Here is a 27,718-nt window from a genome sequence, read left to right as displayed (position 1 = left end):
CCTGTGGATAAAATGTTTGGTTCTCACTGGTGGGATTCTTCTGCTTCCTCCCCTTCTTGTTTACACTTACATCCAAATCACACCGCCTCCCTTAATCCTTCTTTGACTACTCAAAGCCATCCATCCTCCTTTCCTCAACTTATTTGGCTTTTAGAGTATATGCCACATAGCTTTAATTTAGATTTTACAACAAACGAAGAAAAAACACACTGGCCTGGAGATTGGTGGCCTGGTTCCGTCTGACTCCAACCCAGCTCCATCCCACTTTGTCCAGTCTTTGAGCCTTTCTAGACTTCACTGTTTTGTCAGTGAAGTAAGTGTTAGATAATAGGCAAGCTCTTTGCCAGCCATCATACAGTCTGTGGTCTATTACTTCATGTGCAATATTCTTGTGTCCCTAAAATGAAACATAAACTCCATTGGGGAAGAGACACTAGCTTTTCCTTCTTTCTATTCTGGATAGCACCAGGCATGACACCCTGAACATAGACAGTGCTCCAAAATATATGTTGACTATAGGTCATCAAATATTAGCTGAGGAGACTATATGACTTGTAGTTTTAAAATATGGTGAATAAGAGGTTGATATTATTGCATGTCATAATTTGTGAGGCAGCAACAGATAACTAATACTTGCTTGGTACTAAAATGTTAATCATGGAAAATATATTAAATTAGAAACTAGAATGACATTTAAATCAGTCAGGATTTATTTTCCAAAAAGAAACTTTTCTGTTGAGAGTATAAGAGGAGCACCACTAGCTTTTCCGTTTCCTTCCACATGTAAAAAAAGCAGCATATGACTGCTATCCTACTTTATCTCTGATAATGCATACCCCAACTGGGAGAAATCCTGGCAATACTGTTGTTGTTAGAAAGAAGAAGCTGTTTAAGAGGGCAATACAATATATTATTTCCTTTTTGTTTCAAGGGTTCATCTTCCTCAAACATTAAAAAGCTGTTCTCAAAGCTGTTCTCTATCTGCATGCTAACTGTGTTGCTTCTCGTAGTTAGTAATGCTCTTAGATATCCTGTCCACTCAACTGAAAACCACTCCAGAGCAGGGGCCACGTTACTTTCTGCCCCACATGGCATCTACCGCAACTGATCCAAAACAAGAACTCAAGTGCTTTTCTGATTGGCTTTTATCCGTTTTCTCAGAGTGTTAAAACATTTTTTTCTGGTTTCTGTGCAAGAATGACTTTTCCCAGGCTGATTTGGAGAAGAAAAAAGTGTGTCAGAATGAAACTACACAGAGGCTACAAAAGGTTTGAGACCTAATCTAAAAAAAGTAACATTTTGATACGTTCTTATTGCTTGAGGGAAGCAGTTTCACAATTTTCCCATCAAGTCCTGACATGAAATATCAAATTTTTGGCAGGGGCTACATAGTAAAAATATATAAGGTTACTGCCTATATTAGCCTATAAAAATAAATGCAAACAGTATGTTTTAGCATATCATGTATCATATGTTCAAGAGAGTAATGAAAGTATATGCAAGTGCCATTTCATGTATTATTGCTTATTATTTTCCCCAGTAAGGGAGCCAGGGCAAGGAGAAGGTCCGAAAGTTGAACATTATTGGTTTGTTAAAAGAACAGCAGTTAAGGCTGTGCATGGTGGCTCATGCCTATAATCCCAGCACTTTGGGAGGCTGAGACAGGAGGCTCACTTGAGCCCAGGAGTTGGAGATCAGCCGGGGCAACGTGGTGAAACCTCGTCTCTATGGAAAAAAAAAAAAGAAATATTTTTCCTTACTCTTGTTACATCGTGGGGTGGAGGCAGAAATTCAGGATGGATTCAGAAAGAATTGAGGCTGGGGTGGGAGAATCACCTGAGCTCAGGAAGTCAAGGCTGCAGTTAGCCATGATCGTGCCACTGCACTTCAGCCTGGGTGACAGTGAGACCCTGTCTCAAAATTTAAAAAAACAAAACAAAACAAAACACAGCACTTAAGAGGAAGACATTACCAAAACAGACCCACAGGCCTGACACCCATGTGACAAGAAATCAAGGCAGTCCTGGTTTTCAACCCCAACAATCTCTCATGGGCTCTACCTGAAACCTGGTACCTGCCCCCGACACTCAGGCCTCTGGAGAGGCCCGTAGAGATACTGGCAAATCTGAGGCAGGGGCAGGGTTGAGGGACACTGGAGGCCACCACCATGCAGAATTTAGGAACCACATGGTAAAATGAAAAACGGAAACCAGTGTCCCATTAGGGATCCAGTTGTCAAATTATTTGAAGTTTGTGTGTTGAAAAAAATGATTAAAAGGTGATGTGTACATGGTAGTCATTATACCATTCTCTCTGTATCTGTGTATATTTGAACATTTCTGTAATATATTTCTAAAAATGGTAAGACTGTTCTCTAACACACGCCCTTACTCTTGTTACATCAGAGCGTAGAGGAGAAATTCAGGGACGGATTCAGAAAGAATTGAGAGAGACATAGTTACCAGTCTCCATCTCCAATCAGTTAAGCACAGCAATCCAAATCATAGGAGAATGGGACGCGCACTGGCCACATTCTAAGATCACATGTGAAGGAAGTCTCAGCACACCTTCAAGAAGTCCTAATACTAACATGGCAAGAGCAAACTAAATTCTGCATGTTTGTATGTATAAGTGGGAGCTAAACATTGAATACACATGGACACAAAGACAGGAACAACGGAACAGACACTGGGGACTGCTTGTGGGGGAAGTGTGGGGTGATGGAGGTTGAAAAGCTACATATGGGGTACTATGGTCACTACCTGGGTGATGGGCTCATTTGTAACCCAAGTCTGAGTGATACATAATTTACCCATGTAATAAACTTGCATATGTACTCCCCTGACCCTAAAAGTGGGAAAAAAAATTAAAAATAAATAAAAATGAAAAAAAAAAAAGGTCCTAATAAGAGACGGCTGGTGGTAACAAAGTCACCAGCAAAGAACAGGTTATACCAGAAAGCCATATGAAAAGATCAGCAACGCTTCATAAACACACACACAATGTTCTTTGAGGAACTCGATCTCCTAACACAAAGGACCACAAGGAAGAGCTATGTTCCAGTCCAAATCTAAATGTTTCAGATCCAGGTATGTTGTTTTGTATATATACATTTGAAGTAAAATAGAAATGTTACATTCTTTTGATTAGCAGTTCTGTCAGCCAAGGTTCAGCTACAGATAACAGAAACCTCCTCAGCTATTTTGGGCAGCAGATTTAGTACACAGAATTCGGTGCTTATACAATTGTTGAAAAGGCTAGAAGGGCAGATCCAGTGCCTCCAGGAATAGACTCCTGGAACACATAAGGACTGGTCTACCAGGAGAACTGTTTCCTCTGACACACTGAAGCATCTGGGAAACGACGAAAGTTAATTACATCAACTGTGAGCTCCAAGGTCAAACCACTTTGGCAGAGTCTAGGGATCAGAGAGTTTCAGGGGGTTGAACTGTGAACTCTGGCACCCCGTTGGATGTGTAGAACTGCACCAGGAAAATGGCTAACTCATATGCCTTGGCTCATACTGAGTTCAAAAGCCACACATTTTTCTGAATAATGGAACCCAAATCATATCCAGAACTCCAGGCAAGGGAGTTTAAGAAATAGAACATTCAGCTTTCCAACCTCTGCTTTATGGGAAGTACAACAGGAGAACCCTGGAACAGATCATGAGCCAGCTGGTCGGGCATGGTGGCTCATGCCTATAATCCCAACACTTTGGGAGGCCAAGGCAGGAGGATCGCTTGAGGCCAGAAGTTTGAGACCAGCCTGGGCAACATAACGAGACGTTGTCTCTATAAAAAACTAAAAATTAGCTGGGCGTGGTGGTGTATGCCTGTAGTCCTAGCTACTGAGGAGGCTAAGGCAGGACAATCCCTTGAGCCCAGAAGTTCGAGGTTACAGTGAGCTACAATCGCACCACTACACTCTAGCCTGGGTGACAGAGCAAGACACTTGTCTCTTAAAAAAAAAAAAGAAAAAGAAAAAAGGTAATAATAAATAAGATAATGAGCCAGTTAATCTAGTATACCCACCATACCATTCTAATAAAGTACAAAAATACTCTACCAAAGGGAGGAGGAGGAGGAGGCCAGAGGAGCAGCAGCAGCTGCTACTTAAGATACACCACAATCGAACGCAAAAGCAAATGTAAAAGGGCATTTCCAAGCTAACAGGATAAATGTGGAAACAGTAGTTTCAGCAGTAAATAGTATTACAGAATTATGAATAATTTTGTTAGGTAACATTATGGGTATATAAGAAATGCCATTTTAGAGCTTACTGAACTATGAAATACGGTATTATGATGTCTGGAAATTGCTTCAAAATACTTGAACTAAAAATGCCAGGGAATGGAAAGAGGACAACAAAAACCTTAATTACAAAATCTGGGTAATAGGGCTCATTTTATTCTCTCTGCTTGTTTCACTGAAATTTTTCATGAAAAAGTTACAAAATGTTATTCCAAGAGAAATATGAAAACTACACATTATTTTCATCTACTGCTTCACCCTCACAAGCTTTAATTTTCCCACAGCCTTAGAATATGTATCATCTTCTGTAAGTCCTGGCTTATAGTCTTCAAAAATACCAAGGTTGCCCAAGACAGACTGAGGAACAGTCCGGATTAAACAGTAAGGGAATGTACCAATGAAATGCAACACGTAATACTGAACTGGACCACGGGCCAGAATTTTGTTTTTCCTTTTTGCCATAAAGGACATTATTACGACACTTGCCAGAGGTGAATAAAGTAATACATACTCATGGTATTTTGGAGTCAAAGGGACATTATGTCTACGACTTGCTTTCAAATGATTCAGAAAAAACACCATGTATGTAGAGAGAAAATGATAACAGCAAATGCGGAAAATGTCAATAATGGGGGCATCTGCTTTTAGGATATATGGGAGTTCTTTGTTCTATCCTGGCAACTTTTCTATAAACCAGAACTATTTTAAAATTTTCAAAAAGTATAAAACATAAGTGGCAGCACTTGGTAGCTACTGAAGAGAAACAGCAGTTTCTTCAGTCTAATTAAATGAAAATAAAAGTAATAGATAAATAACTGGAGTGTCATATAGTGCTTCTTCAGACCCCATTCGTGGGGGCACTTCCCCCCAATTGGAACTTTTTTTTTCTTTGCATTGTGTGTTTATTTGTACTTCTAATTTTAGCAACAAAGTCTGAATACAATCATATAAGTTGTCTCTGGACATTTACATTGCTGCAGTTGAAATACACAGCCTCAGTTTGGCAAGTTTATACGTTCAAGATGCTTCCTGCTATAGTGACTAGATGACCATTAACTAGACTGTTTTACCTTAAAAAATAAAGTGGCATTGGCCAGGCATGGTGGCTCACGCTTGTTATCCCAGCACTTTGGGAGGCCAAAGAGGGCAGATTACGAGGTCAGGAGTTTGGACCACACTGACCAACATGGTGAAACACCGTCTCTACTAAAAATACAAAAATTAGCTGGGCGTAGTTGTGCACACCTGTAATCCCAGCTACTCAGGAGGCTGAGGCAGGAGAACCGCTTGAACCTGGGAGGCAGAGGCTGCAGTGAGCCGAGATTGCGCCACTGCACTCCAGCCTGGGCAAAAGAGCGAGACTCAGTCTCAAAAAGAAAAAAAAAAGTGGCATTAAGGCATTAAGGAAATGTCTGAGCTACAATTCAGATGGGCTTGAGTTTCCATCCAGGCTTGCCACTTAAGTAGCCATCACTTAGTGACTCAATCCTCAGACCCTCAGCTTTCTCATGTAGAACACAGCAATACCAACATCTACTCTTGCAAGTCTGCTTGTGGCTATTCATTTAAATCAGGAACATACGTCAAACAAGGTTCTATGGTACAAAATTGTTCAATACAAATTTATTAAGATTTCTTAAGAGAAAAGGTAAATCCTGCTGTCAAAAAAAAATCTCCAAATGGAATGTGTAACGTTAACATTTCGGCCGGGCGCAGTGGTTCAAGCCTGTAATTTCAGCACTTTGGGAGGCCGAGATGGGCGGATCAGGAGGTCAGGAGATCGAGACCATCCTGGCTAACATGGTGAAACCCCGTCTCTACTAAAAATACAAAAAACTAGCCGGGCGTGGTGGCGGCGCCTGTGGTCCCAGCTACTTGGGAGGCTGAGGCAGGAGAATGGCGTGAACCTGGGAGGTGGAGCTTGCAGTGAGCCGAGATCGCGCCACTGCACTCCAGTCTGGGCAACAGGGCGAGACTCCGTTTCAAAAACAAACAAACAAACAACAAAAACATTTCATAATGTTACTCTATATTTTTTCGTCATATTGTCACTAATATTAACAAATCTATCCTTGGTATTGTCATTTATTTATACAGCAAATAATTATCAAGTGCCTCTATGAACCAGCTGTTATTCAGACTGGAATAACAAGTGAAAACCACACAGACCAAGTTGCTGTCTGAATCCTACATCCTAGAAGCCAATATTAAACATTAAGTAAGCAAACAAAACAATTTTAGGAGATAGGAGAACTGTAAAGTGTTGATTCTAGCTCTGGTATACCCAAGACTGATTATTTGCCTTCCCAAATATTCTCTGAGCTACTTTCATAAATTCCCTTTCTGCTGAATCAGCCAGAATTCATTCTATTACTTCATCTAACAATCCAGCCAAAACAGAGATGCCTATTCTCTTGTAACTGACAAAGCCTTTTTCCTTGAGTTCAGGTAACAAAAGCACATTAGATTTCAAGCACATTAGATATTTCAGAACTCACATAACATGCACCAAAAAATCCAACCCTAAGATAGGTATGAGATTATTTTTGTGTGTTGTATATTTTGCTATGGTTACCAAGACATGGTTAGCATTTTGAATTTTTTTTCTTAGAACAATACAATGATCTAAATCTAAAATCTTTCACAAGGTGCAACTTTCCAACGATAAACAAGAACAGGAAGTGAATCTTGAATACAACCAGACTACAAGTTCCCTTCACTATTAAAGTATCTCCTTTGCTGTCACCCGAGTCTGACTTAACCTGCGTTAAACTTCCATCATTCTAGCCTAACAGTTATTAATATCTTTATTTCTTTTTGAACAAAACATATTTCCTATCAGACTGGAAATTTTGACACACTCAAATGTCTGAAGTCCCAAGAGGAACACAGCTAAAATAAAGGAATTGAGCAGCAAAGCAACTCAGAAAAGCAGAAATGAAAACAGATGTTAAACCTCTTTAAAACAAATTTTTACTAATAGCCTCAACCAAAGCTATTTCAGTCAACTACTAGAAATATTCTACCTAGTCAAAAGGTCTCAACAAGCTTCACAGGTCATCAGCTCTTCAAGGGTGTGGGCTAATTCTTTCCAAGGTTCTATCTACCACCCAGCACCATGCATGTCATGACCCTCCATCATGGGTGACTTTGCCCCCCAAGTGTCATTTGGCATTATCTGGAGACATTTTCAGTTGTCATGACTGGGGTAAGACTGGAGGAAGGAGGTTTTGCTACCAGCATGTACTGGGTGGAGGCCAGTGATGCTGCCAGCCACCCTGCAGTGCACGGGACCGCCCCCACCACAAAGGGTTATGCAACTAAAATATCAAAAGTGCTGAGGGTGAGAAAACTCTAGCTTAGGTCAATGATGCCACTGCCCTTCATGTTCAAATACAAAATCACTGATCATGTGGCTTCACGTAGCCTTCTGGCAACAGCTTACGGGCCCTTTTAAACTGGATACATTAGGTCTGTTCCCTGGTAAGACTCTGGCCCCTGAGACTGTCACTTTTGAAATTCCTGCAGTGTTAAAAGCCTGAGTCTCCTTTCACAATTAGCCAGCAATTCCATAAGGTAAGTACCTCTGCATGCCACTTTGATTCAGAAGGCACAGATCTTCAAACATTACTAAAATCTTGTTAAAATGATTGGCAATCTCAGTTCCTAATCAGTCCTCAGGCAATGTCAAGACATAAGTGAGACAAGAAAAGCCTCTTTGTCTTGTTATGTATCTTCTAACATCATGATTTTTCTTTTATCAATTTATAGAAAATAGCAAAATAGCACTGAAGGTTTCTGAGCCTGTTTCCTCAAAGGAGATGCGAGTTCTCACCTTCCAGGGCTGTTCTGAGGAGGGAAAGTGGCACATCAATGGGCCCACCTGCAGAGTGTCTAGGATGAGCCTGGCGTGTGCTCGCTGACTGCCAAGGTGACGTAGTGCCAAGTACAATGCCGGACACATGGTATCCAACACCCAAATACTGAACTGAGCCCAAAAGTGTGGGAACTTTTTGTTCGAGAAAGGACATATCTTGTGAATATAAGAATGAAAGGATTATATGCTTCTCTCTAGGTAAGATGTGGAAATGATTTTATAAGTCCACATTTCAATCCTTAAAAAAAAAAAAAAAAAAATCACTGAACCCAAATGTGAAATTCAACTTTTATACTTTTCTTTTTTTTTTTTGAGATGGAGTCTCTCTGTCACCCAGGCTGGAGTACAATGGTGTGATCTCATCTCACCGCAACCTCCTCTGCCTCCTGGGTTCAAGCTGTTCTCCTGCCTCAGCCTCCCAAGTAGCTGGGATTACAGGTGCCCACCAACACATCTGGTTTATTTTTGCATTTTTAGCAGAGATGGGGTTTCACCATGTTGGTCATGCTGGTCTCAAACTCCTGACCTCAAGTGATCTGTCTGCCTCGGCCTCCCAAAGTGGTGGGATTACAGGCATGAGCCACCACGCGCAGCCTATATTTTTCTCTTAAGAGATTTGAAGTAGCTTACTGAGTGAGAGAGAGAGAGAAAAAAAAAAGAAGGAAGGAAGGAGGGAGGGAGGGAAGGAAGAAAGGAAAAAGGACATTAGCAGAGACACAATAATTTAGTGCAAAAAAATAACTGAAGCAACTAGCGTGTGGCAGACTGAGCCCAGTCAGTTTTCTTTGTCTCTTCGGTATTAAAGAACACTCTTCACTACTCCATGCTGAGGGAGCTGTAAGAGAGAGTAAGATCCTGCTCTTTCAAAAGCATCCAGTTGAGAGAGTGGTCAATTAGGTAAATATTTACAATCTCAATGAATGTTTGATGTAACTTACAAGCACAAAGTTAACTGGGAGCAGGAAGGAAGGAGACGTTAATTCCAACCCTGGCTGAAGCAGGGTTTCATGGAGCAGAGCTATCCAAGCGGACACTTAAAGTTCTCCTTGTTTTCTTGGTAGAAGTTTGTCAAGCAAAGAGGAGAAAGGGTGTTGTAACCACAGCTGTCGTAATAAATGAATCCAGAGAAATCTGAAATGATGTATGCGTGACAGGCAGTAGTGAGTAATGCAATTTAGGTGACATGCAGAGTACAAGGAAGGGATGACAGAAAATGAGGCTGGGAAGACTGGCTGGAGCTCTGAGGTGTGTCACAAGCAAGTTAAACTTCATAGAACAGCAGGAGGGAGCCAAAGAAGATTTCTCAAGGTGTAAAGGAATAAGACCAGATCTCCTTTGTAGATAAAATTAGGGGAGAGGGGCAGTGCAGATGATGGCATTGAGATGGTGGCAGGGAGAACAGTTAGGAGGCTACGATAATAGTCCAAACAAAAGGAGATGAAATCAAAAGATGAAATACTTTTCATTTATCTATTTGCTCTATCAATCCATCCATCTCGCAGTTGTGTCCACTATGTGGGAGCCACTACGCGAACCAAGTGCTATCAACTGAATGTTTCTGTCCTCTCCAAATTCATATGTGAAAATCCTAACCCTCAGTGTGATGGTCTCAGGAGATGGGGCTTCTGAGAGGTGATTAGGGCACGAGGGTGGAGTCTTCGTGAACAGGATTAGTGCCCTTATAAAAGGGAACCCATTGAACTCTCTGCTTTCTGCCATGTGAGGACACTGTGAAAAGACAGCCCCAAACACCAAATCTGCCAGTGCCTTGATCCTGGACTTCTCAGCCTCCAGTACTGTGTGAAATAAATATCTGTGGTTTATAAGTCACGCAGTCTAGGGCATTTTGTTAGAGTAGGCTGAACAGATTAAGGCAGTAAGGCATCATGAGTGAGACAGACTAACACAGTCTCCTCCTGGCACAAAGCCTGTATTCTAGTGGAGGTGGCAGATAGCAAATCATGTGTTACATTTTCTTTACTATCTATAGTGATGAGCGCTGTAAGAAAGAAAAGTGTTCTAAGAAAGCGCATCACAAGAGACTGTGGCCTAGTCTGAGGGTGGGGCAGTCAAAGACGGCTTCTGCAAGAAGTGACCTTTAAGCTTCTCCTGAAACCCTTGAACGGTGGCAGTTTATTTTCTCACATCCTTCATTATAAATACAAATTTTGATATATTTTTTATTAGTCAACTTTGCTCTGTGCAATCACATTCAAGTATTTAAGTATTTATTTACTAAAATCTCTGGTAGGGCTAACCAAACCAGTAGGTACTGTTGGGAGGGGAAGAGGAGTGGGATCATTGCAAAAGCAGGGGAGATAAAGGGGTAAGAAAAGGAGGTGGCAAGCCGAGAGGGAGGTGGGAAAAGGAGAAAGAGAACAGTTCAAAATCCAAAGGCTTTGGCTACACAACAGCAGACTAAAGTCTATTTTTCTCAGTATAAATACTGAGTAACTCATGAAGGAAAGAAAGTCAACATTCACACACATTTGTTATAATCAATACTCAGAAATACAATTCTCCACAAACTGATGGAACATGAGGAACTATAAGCCTGTCAGTTTCTGTTGCTTTATCTTGACTTGGAGGCACAGTGGTTTTAGATTCAAGTGATGTAGGTTAAAATTTCAATAGAGTTATATGTTTCGGGACAGATTTCTTAGTCTCTCTAAAAATGTTTTCTTAGCAGTAAAACAGTAACAAAGTTACTGTTAAATAAATAGTAAAACTATCAACAAAGTTTATTTTTTAAATAGGAATTAAAGGAGAGAAGATATCTAAAAATACCTATTCATTCAACTTATCTAATCTATTAACACGTTCATGTGATCACTTCAAATTTGGAGATCCTGGTAGTCCTATCTTTAGGTTGAGAAATATCACTTTTTTTCACTTTTAAAGACACTGATCATTTTTCAAACTATGATGACTATTTACATGTTGGCTATTTAGCCCAAATTCAAAGCAGAGACACAATAATTTAGAAAGCTAACTGTCACTTATTGCTAACTTTGCCCACAATACCCACTTCCCTTAAAAATATTCCAACGGTTGCAATTCGAGATGACCACAGATGATTGTAGGTGTGCTGCTATTCTCTGACTGGCCCTCAACTCCAGACAGCGCAATCCCTTCATGTGCCCGAGACAGTGAATACCACTGCCTGGTACCAACTCTATTACCACATGTAGTAATAATGTAGTAATAATTAATAATAGCATAGCCCCAATGAAAGCCACACACAGGGCTACAAATTAAAGAAAAACGTCACATAAAATACCTATAATGGATTATTTTAAATAGGTCCAAATAACCAAATTAATCCACAGAATAATGTTGGCACCATTACAGCTATTTCTTAGCTTCCTGAATTATCTGTGCCCAGTCCTGGAAAGCTTTATCCTGTGCAATGCAAGAGGCAGAACTGGAAAACATGGAGAAGGTGAGACCTGTGCCCTACATTAATCTGCTCATCGAGAACAGCAGGAAAGGCCCCTTTATCGGGAGACCATGAGGAAATTGATCCTACAGAAACTGGGTATCTGCAGAAATTAGAAGAACATTATGTTCCTATAGATGGATCCTGAGACTAAGCAAGTTCCCTCTTGCTCATTTACCACTACCCACCTCCGGATTTGAGGCTTGCGGGTAGTGACAGAGGGGATGGGGCAAAACTGCCTGAAATACTCAGAGCCTCGGTAAGTAGGCCCAGAGAGTGAGACGATAGAGCAGTGATTACAAGGACAATTTTACTTTGAGTAAGAAAGTGATGCTTGAGGATGACACAATGTAAAATGGCCTTGATAAAATGTTTGAATGATTGTAGAGGTAACTATTAATGCAGAAAAAAATGATTTCATGACTGCAAGTATTCTTAAAACACACACCTTTTTAAAAACCAATCTTGCCTTTTATTTTATTTATTAATTTTTGAGATAGAGTTTCGCTCTTGTTGCCCAGGCTGGAGTGCAATGGCACGATCTCGGCTCACCACAACCTCCGCCTCCCAGGTTCAAGCAATTCTCCTGCCTCAGCCTCCTGAGTAGCTGGAATTATAGGCATGTGACACCGCGCCTGGCTAATTTTGTATTTTTAGTAGAGACGGGGTTTCTCCATGTTAGTCAGGCTGGTCTCGAACTCCTAACCTCACGTGATCCACCCGCCTCAGCCTCCCAAAGTGCTGGGATTGATTATAGGCGTGAGCCACCGTGCCCCGCCTTACTATTGCCTTTTAAAGATGGTAGTTTGAACATACATATTTATCTCCTCTGTTCTTTCCTAAAATCTCATAAGAGTGACATTAAAAGGATTTTTTTAAAGGTACAGGCCCACAAAGACAAGGAAGAGTAGATGATCCTAAAAATTTTTCTAAGTTAGAAAACAGCAACACTGTACAGGGGTAGCTATCTTGGCAAACCTGAGAAAGCCAAATACTAAGCCAGCAGTGGTGAAATCTGAGAGGCAACCTGATTAACATTTGACTTCCCAAAGGCTGCAGGGCCAGGGTTTTCCAGAAGTGCTAAGAGGCAGGCAGAACACTGCCCAGCCACCACCCGAACTCTACCCACCTGCTGGCTGGCTGTGGTATTCTACAAAAATGTATTGGTGTTTGGCTCCCAAAACATCTTTGGAATCACCTAAGTGACAGAAGTATCTTTTCTTCTTCATAATGAGCCCCTTTCAACCACATCTGAATTTACCCTAATGGATTATTTAGGGTAGAGCCCCTGGATAGCCTCAGATGGAGTTGGTTGACCAAGTGACTAGAGGGGTGGAACTTTCAGCACCACCCATGCACCTCCAGGAAGCGGGGTGGTGGGAGATGGAGCCCTATAAAGACTCTTCTGCAGTGACATTCAGACAGCTTCTGGGTTGGTGAATACATGGAGGTGCTGAGAGGGTGGGGTGCCCAGAGACAGCATGAGAGCTCCATGCACTCTCACTCCACCCTCCCACCTTGCCCTATGCGTCTCTTCCATTTGGCTGTTCCTGAGTTGTATCCTTTATAATAAACCAATAAACGTTAAGTCAAATATGTTCCTGAGTTCTGTGAGACATTCCTGCAAATGTATCAGACCTGGTGGGGGGAGGGTTGTGGGAACCCCCAATTTACAGTGGGTCAGTCAGAAGAACAGGTGTCCTGCAACGTGTGACTGCCATCTGAAGTAGGGACAGTCTTCTGAGACTGGGCTTTTTGACTTGTAGGATCTGACACTAACTCCAGGTAGAAAGGGTCAGAACTGAACTGAACTGCTGGACACTCAGAAGAACCGGAGTACTACTTGTCAGCGTTGGAAAACACCCCTCACTGCCTCACCCCATCTTGTCAGATGACTGGAGGTTTATTATTTAGAAGCGGTAAAACGGAAGGTCTTGAGACTGGAGGGACTCTCAGGCACCACTGATGGTACAAATACAAAACCAAAAATCAAAATTTGTACACTCAAGTCTAGGTTTATTAGTAAATATTAAGACTCCCAGGCTTACACCCTACAGGTATTAGAGTGGAGAGTATGATCCGGGGAATGTGACCAACCCATTGGGGATGAGCAGGGAAGAAACAAATGCACAGATTCTGACACTGGCATTCCCAAAAATCCTCACCAGAGGACTCTAAAACAGAGCCCATGGTCATCCAGGACCTCATCCTGAGACTCCAATGAGCTTTTAAAAAGCTGGATCTTAAATCCAAACAGATAACCAAAGGCTTAGAGATATGTAAGGAAAAATCCTGACATCAAAAGCAGAAAACAAAGAGGTAAAAAGGAAATCAGAAGAAACAGAAACTGTGTAGAGAAATAAAACCTGGGGGGTGGGTGGAAGGGGCAGGTGGTGAAGAAACTGTCCTCATTATGAGAGGGATAAAAAATATTGCATCCACGAAATGAAAACAGGATGTCAGGAAAAATGAATATTCAAAAAATAAAGAGCCAATAAAAATTTAAAATAGGTTATAAATATTTTTAAGAAAACCAAAACAACAAACCAATAAATGAAAACCTACTCAATCTCATTTGTCATCAAGGAAATGTGAACTGAAATCACAAAAATATATCACCACACATCTGCTAGAATAACTAAAATTAAAAGGACCGCAACATTCTTGGACCACTCACCTGGGGGAAGCTGTAATAGCTGCCACGTCACGAGGCAGCTCCGTGGTGAGGAGCTGAGGCTTCCTGCCAACAGTCCCGTGAGTCTTCCAATCCCAGTAAAGCCTGAAGATGACTGTGGTCCCTGACATCCTGACTACAACCACATAGGAGACTCTAGGCCAGAATCACCTAGCTCAATGGCCCTTAAATTCCTGACCCACAGGAAAACTAGCAGTATCTTCCAAATGTAAACATATGTATATACTATGATTCCGCTTTCCACTCCTAGGTACATACCCAGCAGAAATCCATACATACATGCAACAAAAGACATGTTCAAAGACATTCAAGCTGGGTGCAGTGGTTCACACCTATAATCCCAGCACTTTGGGAGGTGGAGGTGGGAGGACTGCTTGAGCCCAGGACTTTGAAACCAGCCGGGGCAACGTGGAGAAATCTCATCTCTACAAAGAACACAAAAATTAGCTGGGAGTGGTGGCACACACCTGTAATCCCAGCTACTTGGGAGGCTGATGTGGGAGGATCACCTGAGGCCAGGGGTTGAGGCTACAGTGAACCATGACTGTGTGCCACCACACTCCAGCCTGGGCAATAGTGAAACCCTGTCTCAAAAAAAAGAAAAGAAAAAAAGAAAAGAAAAGGAAAAAGGATATTCATAATAATAGTATTTGTAATATTCCCAAATTACAAACAATCCCAATGTCCATTAACATTAACAGTATTATGAGGCCAGGCATGTGCCTCATGCCTGTAATCCTAACACTTTGGGAGGCCAAAGCAGGAGGATCACTTGAGCTAATGAGTTCAAGACCAGCCTGGGCAACACAGCAAGACCTTATCTCTACTAAAAATTAAAAAAAACTAGCCAGTTCTGGTGGTGTGCATCCGTAGTCTCAGCTACTGGGGAGGCTGAGGCAGGAGAACCACTTGAGCCCAGGATGTCCAGGCTGCCATGATCGTGCCACTGCACTCCAGCCTGGGCAACAGAGCAAGACCCCATCTCAAGAAAAAAATAAAAAGTAAAATGGATAAATGGTGGTATTCAATCACCAAAATACTATACCAATAACGAAAAAAAAATTAACTACAGCTACATACAGCAACACAGGTGAAACTAAACAGAATACTGAAAAAAAATAAGCAAGATACAGAAGAGTCCACATTTCTATTATCTAAAGTTTAAAAACACACAAAACTAGATCAGGGTGTTAAAAGTCAGTGTGTAGACTTCTGGGAGGAAGGAGTAACTGTAAGGCAGCAAAAGTGGACCTTTTAGGGAGTTGGTCACATTCTGTTCTTCAACTGGATGGTGCTTAGAAGGTGTCACTTTGTAAAAAGTCTATGAGCTCTGGACTCAAGATACATACATTTATACTTCAATAAAAGTTTATTTTAAAATATTAATTAGAATAATTGGAAGGTAGAACCCAGGAAACCTCCCAGCAAGGAGAGCAAAAACACAAAGAGAAAGAAAGCAGGAAAAAAAAAAAAAAAAAAAGATGAAAACTGGACCTGTCCAGGAGACTGAACTTCTAGATAATAGGATTTCCAGAAAGAACTGAGAAAAATGGAAGAGGAAGTGATCAAAATAATTGAGGAAAAATTCAAGAAGAGAAATACAGGGATTACCTGATTGACAGGGCCCACACCAAGCGTACAACCTAAATGGATGAATCTGTTTGGATTCATCACTCTAAAGCACCTCATCAAAACTGTCACAAATTATTAATAATCAGATCAACACTAAATTCATCAACAGCCACACTGTAAGGTAGCTATTGGTGACAAGAGATAGCATTCCCTTACCCATTTCTTCCTCTACATCTTTCCTTTCCCCCAGGACAGGCAAATTACCATATAAAGAAACTGCTTATTCTCAATACCGCTAATTTCTGAGAGTTTAAAAGTGAATCCCTCACTAGCCAAGACACCTCTGGAACCTCACCAAACAGGAGTGGATCACAAAGGTCCTGCAGTGGCTGTGGGTTCTCTATCCCGGGCGCTCACTGCCCCTCTAAACCTAACTGACTCTGCCAAAGAACACCTTTCAGGGAAACAGGAGTTCAGAGGCCAAAATCACTAGGCAACCTTAGAACACGGTGACAACAAAAAAGAAACAAACTGAACAATATTACTAAGTAGGAAAGCAACATTTTTAGAAAAGATGAACCTCAACTGATAAATATATTAATAGATATACTAATAGAAGAGATAAAAGAAAATATTATTATCTCAAATTCCAGCTGAATTTTTAAAGACAACTGATTAACTTACTCTAAAATTTATATGGAAGAATAGTTAGGTTAATCTTGAAAAAGATGAACCAAAAAAAAGTAACCTGTTCTACTAGATATCAATATATACTACAAAACAAAATAGTTAAAAATACTAGCACATGAACAGACATATGGACCAATAGAATAGAGAGTAAAGCAGATACACACATAGACTCAAAATGTACACACACACACACACATACATACACACACACACTGCTGAGCACTGAACTGTGTCTCCCACCCCTAAATTCATATGTTGAAGCACTAGCCCCCAATGCTGTGCACCGAACTGTGTCTCCCACCCCTAAATTCATATGTTGAAGCATTAGCCCCCAATATGGTGGTATTTGAAGGTAGGACCTTTGGGAGGCAATTAGGTTAGGTCATGGGTGGTCATGAGGGTGGGGTCCCCACAGTGAGATTAGTGCCCTTGCAAGAGGAGGAAGAGAGACCAAAGTGACCTCTCTCAGCCATGTAAGGACACATCAAGAGGGTGGCCATCTGCAAATCAGGCCCTCACCAGAACTTGACCATGCCAACATTCTGATCTTGGACTTCTAGCCTCCAAAACTGTGAGAAAATAAATTTCTGTGTAAGCCACTCAGGCTTTGACAGCATGAGTTTACTAAGACACTCATATATCCTATAACCCTACATTCCTGCTCCTGGGTTTATATGCCAAAGAGAGTCTGTCACAGGCCCATGAGAATAGCTTAAGAGTAAGGATATAGATAATACAAGGTGGCCATGAGTTGATCAGTGTTGAAGGTGGGTGACATTGAAACATGGGGTTCATTATAGTGTTCTCTCCTTTCTTACACATGCTTAAAAATTCCTCTAATAAACCCAGATAACAGAAACAAAGATAGAAATTAAAATATGGGCTGCTTCAGTGGCCCACAAGGGACTTGACCTAGATACAAGCCCCTGGAGTTGTGGGCTGGGATTTTTAGGTCTAGTAGAGCTAGAAGAGGTGACCTCAAGCAGTTCAAGGAAAGAGAGCTGGGACTGAGCCCAGACCATCAAAGATCACTGTCTTTTAGAGAGAAGACTAAAAATATTCCATTTATAGTCTGCTGAAACAACAAAGAAAGTTAGCTTACATTAAAAGCCTTGGAAACAAAAAGATCAAACAGTCCTAACAAAAAATTAAAATCTAAGGCCAACATCATACCTAAATTTGTGACCTAGATTTACCCCCACTTGAACGGTCTGGGAGTGCTAAGGTAAGAAAATAACATAAAAGCTAATCCAGGACAACAAAAACCCCTCAGGAGCCAGTAGTAGTAAACACAAAATCCGTCAACAGAGATACTTTCATGAGCTGAGGGACATGGGGATTCCAAGAGCAAACGAAACCACTGAAAATGAGTTCACAATAAAAAATTAAAACTGTAAGAAACAACAGACTACCCTGAGGGAGAATTTGATAACCTGAGAAGCAGAAGTGAAAAACAATTTGAAAACTATAAGTATGTATAAAATGATTAAGTGCTTTTTTAAAAAAGAATGGGAAACAATGAAAAGATAGCACAGGCCAACATGACTTCATCTCCCAAAGCATCATGCAATGGCTTCCGAATGCCCTGATTAAAGGCCAAAATTAGTACAATGGCCTGAAAGGCCAGTGACCACTCTTACCTCTCCGGTCTCACCTCCTACTATCTCCCCACACCCCGTCCCCCCACCACTCTGCTCCAGCTGTCCATGTATGGGAGGTCCCGTCTCCATCTGAGGGCCTTGGCACTGGCAGTCTCTGATACCTGGAATACTTCCCCCAAGATCTCCACATAGCTCACTCCTTGACCCCTTCAGGTCTCTGCTCAAATATTACCTGATCTCTGAAGCTTTTCCTTACTAGAATCATTAAAACTGCAATCCCACTGACACCCTGACATTCCCTTTCCTAGTTTATTTAGTTTTGTACAACATAGATCATGATCTGCCATATATATATTATAAATTTTTATTTTGTTTACTATCTTTTACCCTCGATTACAATGTACAGTCAATGAGGACTTTGAAGATTTTGTCTGTTTTGATCAGTGCAGGATCCTCAGAGCTCAACAAATAATCTAACAAGAGGAAAAGAGAATGCAAACAGATTGGGGAAATCATAAAAGAACCGATTGCTCTTGTAAAATACGAGGTAGAATTCTCTCATTCATTCATGCATGCATACATGCTGAAACATTTACTACTTTATACAAGGAAGTGTCAAGGTGTCCTCTTCCTCACTTTGGAAATTCTTTCTTCTCCTAAAACATGACTGAAATTGACTTTCCCAATAATTTACCATAAAATATTAGCACACTTTCTAAGTTAATAAAAGTACACAATGTACTGAAAATAATCTTTTACAGTTCAGCTTCCTGTTCCTTATTTTTATCCTTCTTCAGAACTCATGTGCATGTCCATACCACCAACCATCAATTTCTACCTAACTATGTTGTAAGTACAAACTCTCATTCCCTACTTACTTACTTTCTGGGTTTTGAAAATATTCTACTTGTTGTTGATACCAATATACTCTTGGACATTGATATAGAAATGTAAAAAGTAGGGCCGGGCGCGGTGGCTCAAGCCTGTAATCCCAGCACTTTGGGAGGCCGAGACGGGCGGATCACGAGGTCAGAAGATCGAGACCATCCTGGCTAACACGGTGAAACCCCGTCTCTACTAAAATACACACAAAAAAAACTAGCCGGGCGAGGTGGCGGGCGCCTGTAGTTCCAGCTACTCAGGAGGCTGAGACAGGAGAATGGCATGAACCCGGGAGGCGGAGCTTGCAGTGAGCTGAGATCCGGCCACTGCACTCCAGCCTGGGCAACAGAGCGAGACTCCGTCTCAAAAAAAAAAAAAAAAGAAATGTAAAAAGTAGGAATTAAAATCTAACACTTGATCTGTGCCCAAGAATTAGCTAAGGAACATTATTTAGGAAGACAAAAGCTGACGACTATAAATGTGACCATAGGGGGCTGGGCGCCGTGGCTCAAGCCTGTAATCCCAGCACTTTGGGAGGCCGAGACGGGTGGATCACGAGGTCAGGAGATCGAGACCATCCTGGCTAACACGGTGAAACCCCATCTCTACTAAAAAATGCAAAAAAAAAAAAAAAAAACCAAGTGACCATAATATTCACCTCTGCTAAATTCCAATTATTTTCTTATTAATATTTACATATATGTGCATTCTAGTGAAAACAGTCTGTGGCTCATATAAGACTTCAAAGAGACACAAAATAGCAAACAATATTACTATATGCCCTTGATAAAAATATCTGTTTACAATTCTCTTTGATTAGCCCAATAATTTTTAGATAATGATTATTTTTTTCTTTAATGTTACTATTAGGGCCAAGTAGTGTGTCACCTCACCTTACGTAGTTAAAATTTGGAACTGTGCTGTGCTGAGCCCATGAATAATCACAACTAAAAATCATTCTTAGGTTTACATCATAGGAGTTTCACAATTGCTATACCAGTGGTGTTTAAAATAATTTATTGTGTTGTTTAGGAAAAAGTTAACACATGTACACAATACCAGTTTTTAATTCTAACTACAGCACACATCTTTTTGAAATAGTCATAGGGTATCAAACTGTTAAAGGTATTTGTATAAAGTATAATACCATTCTGTTATTCATTACAAAAATGTTTCACCATATGAGCCCCATTTAATAACTTCTTTTAGAGGAATTAAATTAAAGCTTTTATCAAGTTCTGCATAACACTGCCATCTAGTGCCGTGTTACTGCAGGCAATGCCTATTGAACTGCTGAGCATGCTCATTTCAGAAAGGGGAAAACAGCTTTAACATGGAAGCTTACAGAGTCTAAAGTACTGTAAGAATTCGTAGTAACAATATGAAAAATGTAATTTATTTTGAATATTTTATTTTATAAATGTTTCAAATATGTCACCCTAGCAACTCATTATTTAGCTCTTACCTTAATAGTGTCAGGATTTTCTCATTCTGTTCCTCTTTAAGTATTTATAAAGACTTTCTGGAAGCATGTACTTCAAAATTTAAAAATACTTCTTGCTTATAATAAAGCAAAAAATCAATCACTTAGATTATATAGGAAAAATATCAAACCTCTTTGTATTACAGAGTTTATTTGAGTAATGTAATAATAACTCTACATTGCAGTGAATTATGTCCTGGAACAAGTTCTGCTGTACCAGTACTAGGCTGTACAGAACATCCTGGAAAATGTGGTCCTTGGCCGGACTCCAATTAATTTCTCTCGTTCTCTAAGCCTACCTGTGAATCTCACAATAAAGAAGAGCACAGAATCAGAATATAGCTCATTTAAACCACAGAATGCTCAAGGTTTAAAGGGCATCATAGGCACTCCATTTGTGTTACCTACCAATGAGTGGACTTCCTGCAACACCCCTGCCTTGCACTCTCCCAGCCACTGCCTGAGTATCCTCAGTGTCAAATTCAGCAGCTCCCAAGGGAGATCACTTCATCTTGAGACAGTGAGTGCTGCAAAGTTACTCCTAATGCCAAGTCCAAAGCTATACACTGTAGCATGTCCCCGTGGTCTTCATTCACCACAGGCCATCCGCCCCTTATTTAACTCCCCTTTCACCGGGCAGCCCTTTCAACAGTGGAAGACAGTTCTGCCCCAGTTCCTTCTCTCTGGGGTAAGCAATCCCTGTTCTCCACCTGTTTCTCCCATGGCCAGTCTCCATCTCCACCCCATCCTGATGCCAACCTGGACCACAGCAACATCCTTGTTTCCCTGTAATCCTACAAATGGCATCTGGGAGCACATTAGTGTCAACTGGCAGTCACTCCATGATGCCATTTCACAAGCCAAACAACTCTGCCATTCAGTGCCTCTACAGCTGATTTTTTAAGACTCAAGAGAAAGACCTCTTTCTCTTACCTTCTTTACCTTTTGTGTTTTTTTTCTTTTTAAGACAGAGTCTCACTCTGTAGCCCAGGCTGAATGGAGTGCAGTGGCAGGATCATGGATCACTGTAGCCTTGGCCCTCCAGGTTCAGGTGATCCTCCCACCTCAGCCTCCTAGGTAGCTGAGACTACAGGCACACACCACCACGCCTGACTAATTTTTTGTATTTTATGTAGACACAAGGTTTCACTATGTTGCCCAGGCTGGTCTCCAACTCCTGAACTCAAACCATCCGCCTGCCTCGGCCTCCCAAAGTGCTGAGATTACAGGTGTGAGCCACCATGCCCGGCCTCCTTCTATGTTTCATATTTTGACTATAAAGCCCAAAACTCCAGCTTGCTGAGGCAGCTGATGTGTTAGAGCTATTGCTCTTCTGAGAAGACTGCTAGCAGCTCCCCCAAAACCCACTGTTCCCTTATCTCCAGGGACACCGCTGCCCGGCTAAGATTACATCTCCCAGCCTCCCTATGATTAGGTGCGGCCACGTGACCAAGTTCTTGCCAATGGTTTGGGAGCAGAATTGACAAATGCAACCTCGAAGGCACCTGGGGAAAGGCAATCCCTCCTCCTGCATGCCCCTTCTTTCCTCCATGCCAGCTGGAAGCAGAACCCATGGAGTCTCCTTGGAAGGCACATGTTGAGGAGAGCAGAGCTGCTCCACCAGCCCAGGCCCCTGATGACCTACTGGTACAGAGCCTGCCTACCCCACAGGGTGGTTACAAAAGTGAAATGAACATCTGTGCTCTTTGAGCCACTGTGTCAGCGGTTTGTTACAGGAGCTTCGCCTCCACCATTACTGAAATATCCTCCTAGTTTTTGTAATTTGCAAATCCGATGAGCAAACACACTATATTTTGGTATATTTTTATCACTGATAAAATATTAATCAGAACAGCAGGGACCAAGAATGCTATAAAAAGATAAGTGTTACTCTTTCAATTTCAAAAGACTGTAATAATAAAGGCAGATAGTTTTCAGAGCATAAGAAAGCAGCACTAGCAAGCAGAAGGCTCTGAAGTGAGCAGACTCTGGAACAGAGCTAGTTTCTTCCTGCCTTACTTATATACTCCTGGACAAGGCAAAGGTGCTGAGGACTGCAGGAAAATACTGCTTCGGCTTCAGTCATGAGGAAAGGTTCCAAAATGACTCATTGATTTTACTCAGGATAACTTCCCCTCACCATTTAGAAATCCAAAGTTATGATATTCATCCTTATCATTAGTATATGATAAATGAGCAGGCCTAAAATATGCTCCAAAAATTGCATCAAAGGACACAATCAACAAAGAAAAGAGGCACCCTATGGAATAAGAGAAAAAATATTTGCAAATCATCTGATAAGGGGTTAACATCTAGATTATATAAAGAGCTCCTACAACTCAACGACCAAGAAACAAACAACCCGATTAACAAATGGGCAAAGAACTTGAATAGGCATTTATCTAAAGAAGAAATATAAATGGCCAAGAAACCCATGAAAAGATTCTCGAAGTCACTCATCATCAGAAATGGAAATGAAACCACCATGAGATACCACCTTATGCCCATGAGGATGGCTACTACAGGAAAGGAAGGGAGGGCAGGGAGGGAGGGGAGGGAAGGGCGAGCGTGAGAGAGGTATGCGTGTGAGTCAAGATAGGGAGAAACTGGGCATTGTGTTGCTGGTGCAGCTGCTGGGGAAAACAGTACAGCCGTTCCCCAACAAACTAAAACCAGAATTACCACATGATCCGGCAATTTCACTTTCAGGGATATAACCCAAAAGAACTGAAAGTAGGGACTGAAGAGATATTTGCTGTATGATGGATACAGGCTTTCAGTCTGGGTAGACAAAAATGTCCTGGAGATTGGCTGCACAACAATGTGAATGAACTTAACACTACTAACCTGCACATTTAAACATGGTTAAGATGATAAATTTTCTAATATATATATGTATTTTTTAACATGTCTAATTTGTTCTAAGGCCACATTTATGTTTAATATCTTAGTATAATATCAGATACAAATAAGAGTAAAAATGGAATCTTCTCAAGGCCCTAACCCAGGAATACACATAGTCCTACAGAGGAAAACTGTTTCCTAAAAAAGAGGATGCTTTCAAAGAGGGCAGAAAATGGTCTACAAGCCAAAATGTTTCAGAGTAAGCTTGTCCAAGCTGCAGCCCTGGGGCCACATGGGCCCAGGACAGCTTTGAATGCAGTCCAACACAAATTAGTAACCTTTCTTAAAATATTATGAGTTTTTTTCACGATTTTTTTTTGATCATCAGCTATCATTAGTGTTAGTGTATTTTATGTGTGGCCCAAGACAGTTCTCCCTATGTGGCCCAGGGAAGCCAAAAGATTGGCCACCTTGCTTTACAGGAATAAGTTCATATCTATTATATAAAACTATATATTATATAGTATTATGTAACATAATATAGAAATATTCATAAAGTAACATTAAAATATTTTATAATATTCCACCAACTAATAGCTTTTGAAAAATTTATTTCAATTTTGAAAAGACTTTAGAACGGGTAAAGGTGAAGAGCTCCAAGACCACTAATCATCTGTAGGTGGCAGTAGAAGCACAGTATTTACGTCAAAGCAGCCCTGAACTATCAATCGGTATGGAAAACTGGAGACCATACGTAAGAAATCTAGATCTATTTCATGTTCAAATAAACTGTGTGAGTACTCCTACATTCAATAAATTGCAACTAGCTGCTCTGATACAAAACCTTTTTAACTTGCCCACTTTCACTTTAAAACCTCTACACAGCCAATCCCAATCTACCTATTTCTTTTTGCCTCATTATTTTATTTGATATGTCTTTGTGATTGTATCTACCTAGAAACATTAGCCATTCATTTTTTGAGACATGGCATAACCTTTCTTACAGAAAAACACAAACACCAGTCGAATCCATATGCCTGTTAACTGAGGGCCTGCTGGGTGAAGCACTACTCTAGATATCCTGAAACGTTTGAAGATGCACGTGCCAGGTCCTTGTTCACAAGACACACACAAAACGAGAACAAGAAGAAACGGGGTGAAAGTGCAATCAGGGATCAGTACCCACACGACTGTCAAAGAGAGATGTGTCACAGATACTTCAAACTCCAGTTCTAAAACCTGTAGTTACTGATCCTAAATCAAATGTTCCGTTCATGTTAGAAGAGCAAACCCTACACCAGAGGCAGAAAGATGTAAGCCAAGGGTCTGAGACCCTTCATTCCAAAGAAGCACAGCAGCAGCTGGCCTGGGGGTCTCAGGGTGGTCCTGCCTGCCTCCTTCCTTCCCTTCTCTGTTAAGACCCCTCTAGACTGTGTGGCTTGCTGAGCGCAAGAGGCTGTATGAGCTGAAAATCACAAACTTCTCATAAAGTCTACCCATACAAATAATATTAGCAATAAGAAGATAATATTGCTGCAAATATTCAACTGAATGGAGCACTAGTTTTATTTTATAAGCATACAAGGGAGAGTTCTGGTAAACACCTCGTCTGAGTAACCAAAATCAATGCAGTTTTATTACCAAGGAAAAAATAACATGTCTTCCTCTGTAGGTTGATTATAATGTCTTCAAGAGGTCGACATACATGCTGAAGAACAATAAAATAATAATAATAATAATAATAATAATAATAATAATAAAAGATGGCAAAGATCAGGAACTAAAGTGACCCTATCAGGGGACTGAGTGCTTTGCATTTAGAGTAGGCCCAAACTTCAGCAGACACATTCTTGGTTTTCCTCCCTGGGATGAAGACTCAGGAAATGAATCCTGGACGCATTCAGGCTTCCATGCAGACTCCTGCCGGCTCCTATCCACAGTCCTACAGAAATTCAGAGGAACACCAAAGGTAAATACTCTCTGCAATGGAAAGAGTTGGGGAGAGGAATGCCTTCAAATTACACAAGGCTGGAAGTGGATGACCCCAAACAGAAGGCCTCACCCAACTTCCCCTAGGGAGAGAGACCATCAGAGAAATGAGCTAACAGGGTTAAGACAACGTGGTCAATGAGTGGCACAGACTGGGCTCCTGCACAGCTATCCAGTCCCAGTCTAAAGACAGGAAAAATATAAACATGCTACAAAGAAAAAAAGGGGACAAACGAGGCCGAGAGAACTAGTACTTAGTGTCTACAGCATGGACTTCACACAAGTTATAAGACAGTTTTTGAACAGGAAAGGTAACACATATATAGAAAAGTGCAGCATGCCAGAAAATCCATTTGCTTCTTTTCCCTTCCCTAGCCTGTTCTCTGTCCCAGAGGCTGGTGGGTCCAAACACCATGCAAAGGCTCATGGCCCCCTGGCTTCCAGCTAAGTCCTGCTAACAGGGGCCTCAGGGGAGATTTAGGCCAAGAGGAACCTAAGGTCAGGGTGTTTATTTCCCTGGTTCCTTCCAGTAAGGGAACCTCAGGCTTACCGTCTCTCAAAAGAAAAGCACTGCTCCAAGGCAGCTGACTTGACTGGAGTCTCTCCTTCCAAGTTCTAGTAACTTCTCCCTCCCTTAATCTCTTTGGGCCTAAGGGTGGTGAGGGTAAGAAAAGCAACAGCTCCAAGATCCTGCTGTGCAGATGATGGGGGCCCCTTCCTTACTATTACACATGCCCACACCCCACCCAAAAGGTTTACCACCTAAGCATGAATTCCTAAGCACTGTATTTTCATTTCGTCTGCTTTTTGAAATTTATACAAATGGAATCATATGATATGAATTCCTTCATGTCTGGCTTTTTCAACTTAACACTAGATTCATGAGATTTATCCATGCTGTTCTATCTGCCCTATCTATCATCAATTGTGATTGTGACTGGCACTCTACTCTATGCCTACACCACAAGTGACTTATTCATTCTACAGCTGGTGAACATTCAGGTTGTTCCTAATTTGGAGTTGTTGTAAATAATGTTACCGTGAACATTCTTGTCCATGTCTCCTGGTACGCAGCATGTGTTTTGCCTGGTTATAGACCTAGAAGTGGACTCCGAGTCATGGAGTGTTGGTATCTTCACTTTAATACTTAATATTAAACCGTTTTCCATGTTTAAACTCCCACCAGCAATGTTTCTTGTTACTCGATATCCTCATCACTCAACATCCTTGCCACCACTTTGCATTATCTGTCTTTTTCATCGTAGACATGCTGGCGAATGGCTAATACCTTACTGTGGTTTTAATTTTCATTTTCCCAATTACTAATAAAAGGTTGAGCAGACTTACATGTTGCTGATCATTTGGATCTACTCATTCTTGAGTGCTTGTTCAAGTCTTTTGGCCACTGAATGGCAGAGATCCCAGACACCACAATTAACATGTACAAGCTGCCAGAATCCAGCTATAAAACCTTTCCTTGAGAATATCAACTCATTAGCACGAAACAGGGAGATAAAAAGATAGTCTATTCCCTCAGGAGACTGTTTGCTATAAGTCAAATTACCATTTATGATGATTCTCTATTAAGTAGGGCCAACTTCAACAATAATTACTAAAACAAAGTATAATATCATAATGCAAAATACAGAAAGAACATACACTCTGAGAGTCATGAGTAAATATTTCTGGGTCACACCATGTAAACTACATACTTTACAGTCGGCATGAAGAATAAATTAGCTCAAGCATGTTAGGCTCTCAGAATCATGCCTGACGGTCACCTCTGATTACCTTTCATAATTTAGGTAAGAATAATGGCAGAGATTATAAAAAATCCTAAGTAACTTGTCTTAAACCAACAACCCTCAACCTTACAGGTACATGGTTACTTTTACAATACAGATGGCTGTGTACTAAAATCATCAACCACACACACTATTATATAGGTGTGTGTTTAAATAACCTGATAACACATCTTTTGTTCCTTTACCAATTCTGACCCGCCACAAGTCCTTTTTTTTTTTTTGAGATGGAGTCCTGCTCTGTCACCTAGACTGGAGTCCAGTCTCAGCTCACTGCAATCTCGGCTCACTGCAACCTCCACTTCCCAGGTTCAAGCAATTCTCCTGCCTCAGCCTCTTGAGTAGCTGGGATTATAGGCACACACCACCATGCCCAGCTAACTTTTGTATTTTTAGTAGAGACAGGGTTTTGCCATGTTGGCCAGGCTGGTCTCAAACTCCTGACCTCAGGTGATCCACCCACCTCAGCCTCCCAAAGTAGTGGGATTACAGGCATGAGCCACCACGCCCGGCCCTCCTCTTTCTCCTGAAATGCGCTTCCTCATATTACTAGGTGTTAAATATACAGTGGTTCCCCCTTATTCTCAGGGG

At 41.1% G+C, this 27,718-nt stretch overlaps 1 protein-coding gene and 1 long non-coding RNA gene across 10 annotated transcripts in view; one reads left to right on the top strand and one right to left on the bottom strand.

The window, feature by feature from the left end:
- The window catches only part of UBAC2 (UBA domain containing 2), a 189,989-nt gene that overhangs the window by 98,330 nt on the left and 63,941 nt on the right, over window positions 1-27,718 (bottom strand).
- Window positions 3,428-13,167, top strand: LOC114673447 (uncharacterized). The gene is made up of 2 exons (XR_003724164.2): window positions 3,428-7,829; window positions 8,025-13,167. It is a non-coding gene; the product is annotated as an uncharacterized LOC114673447 (long non-coding RNA).

The sequence above is a fragment of the Macaca mulatta genome, chromosome 17 (assembly GCF_049350105.2).
Source record: "Macaca mulatta isolate MMU2019108-1 chromosome 17, T2T-MMU8v2.0, whole genome shotgun sequence".
Taxonomy (NCBI): domain Eukaryota; kingdom Metazoa; phylum Chordata; class Mammalia; order Primates; family Cercopithecidae; genus Macaca; species Macaca mulatta.
Note: the sequence above shows the minus strand (reverse complement) of the source record. Positions and strands in the feature narration are given on the sequence as shown.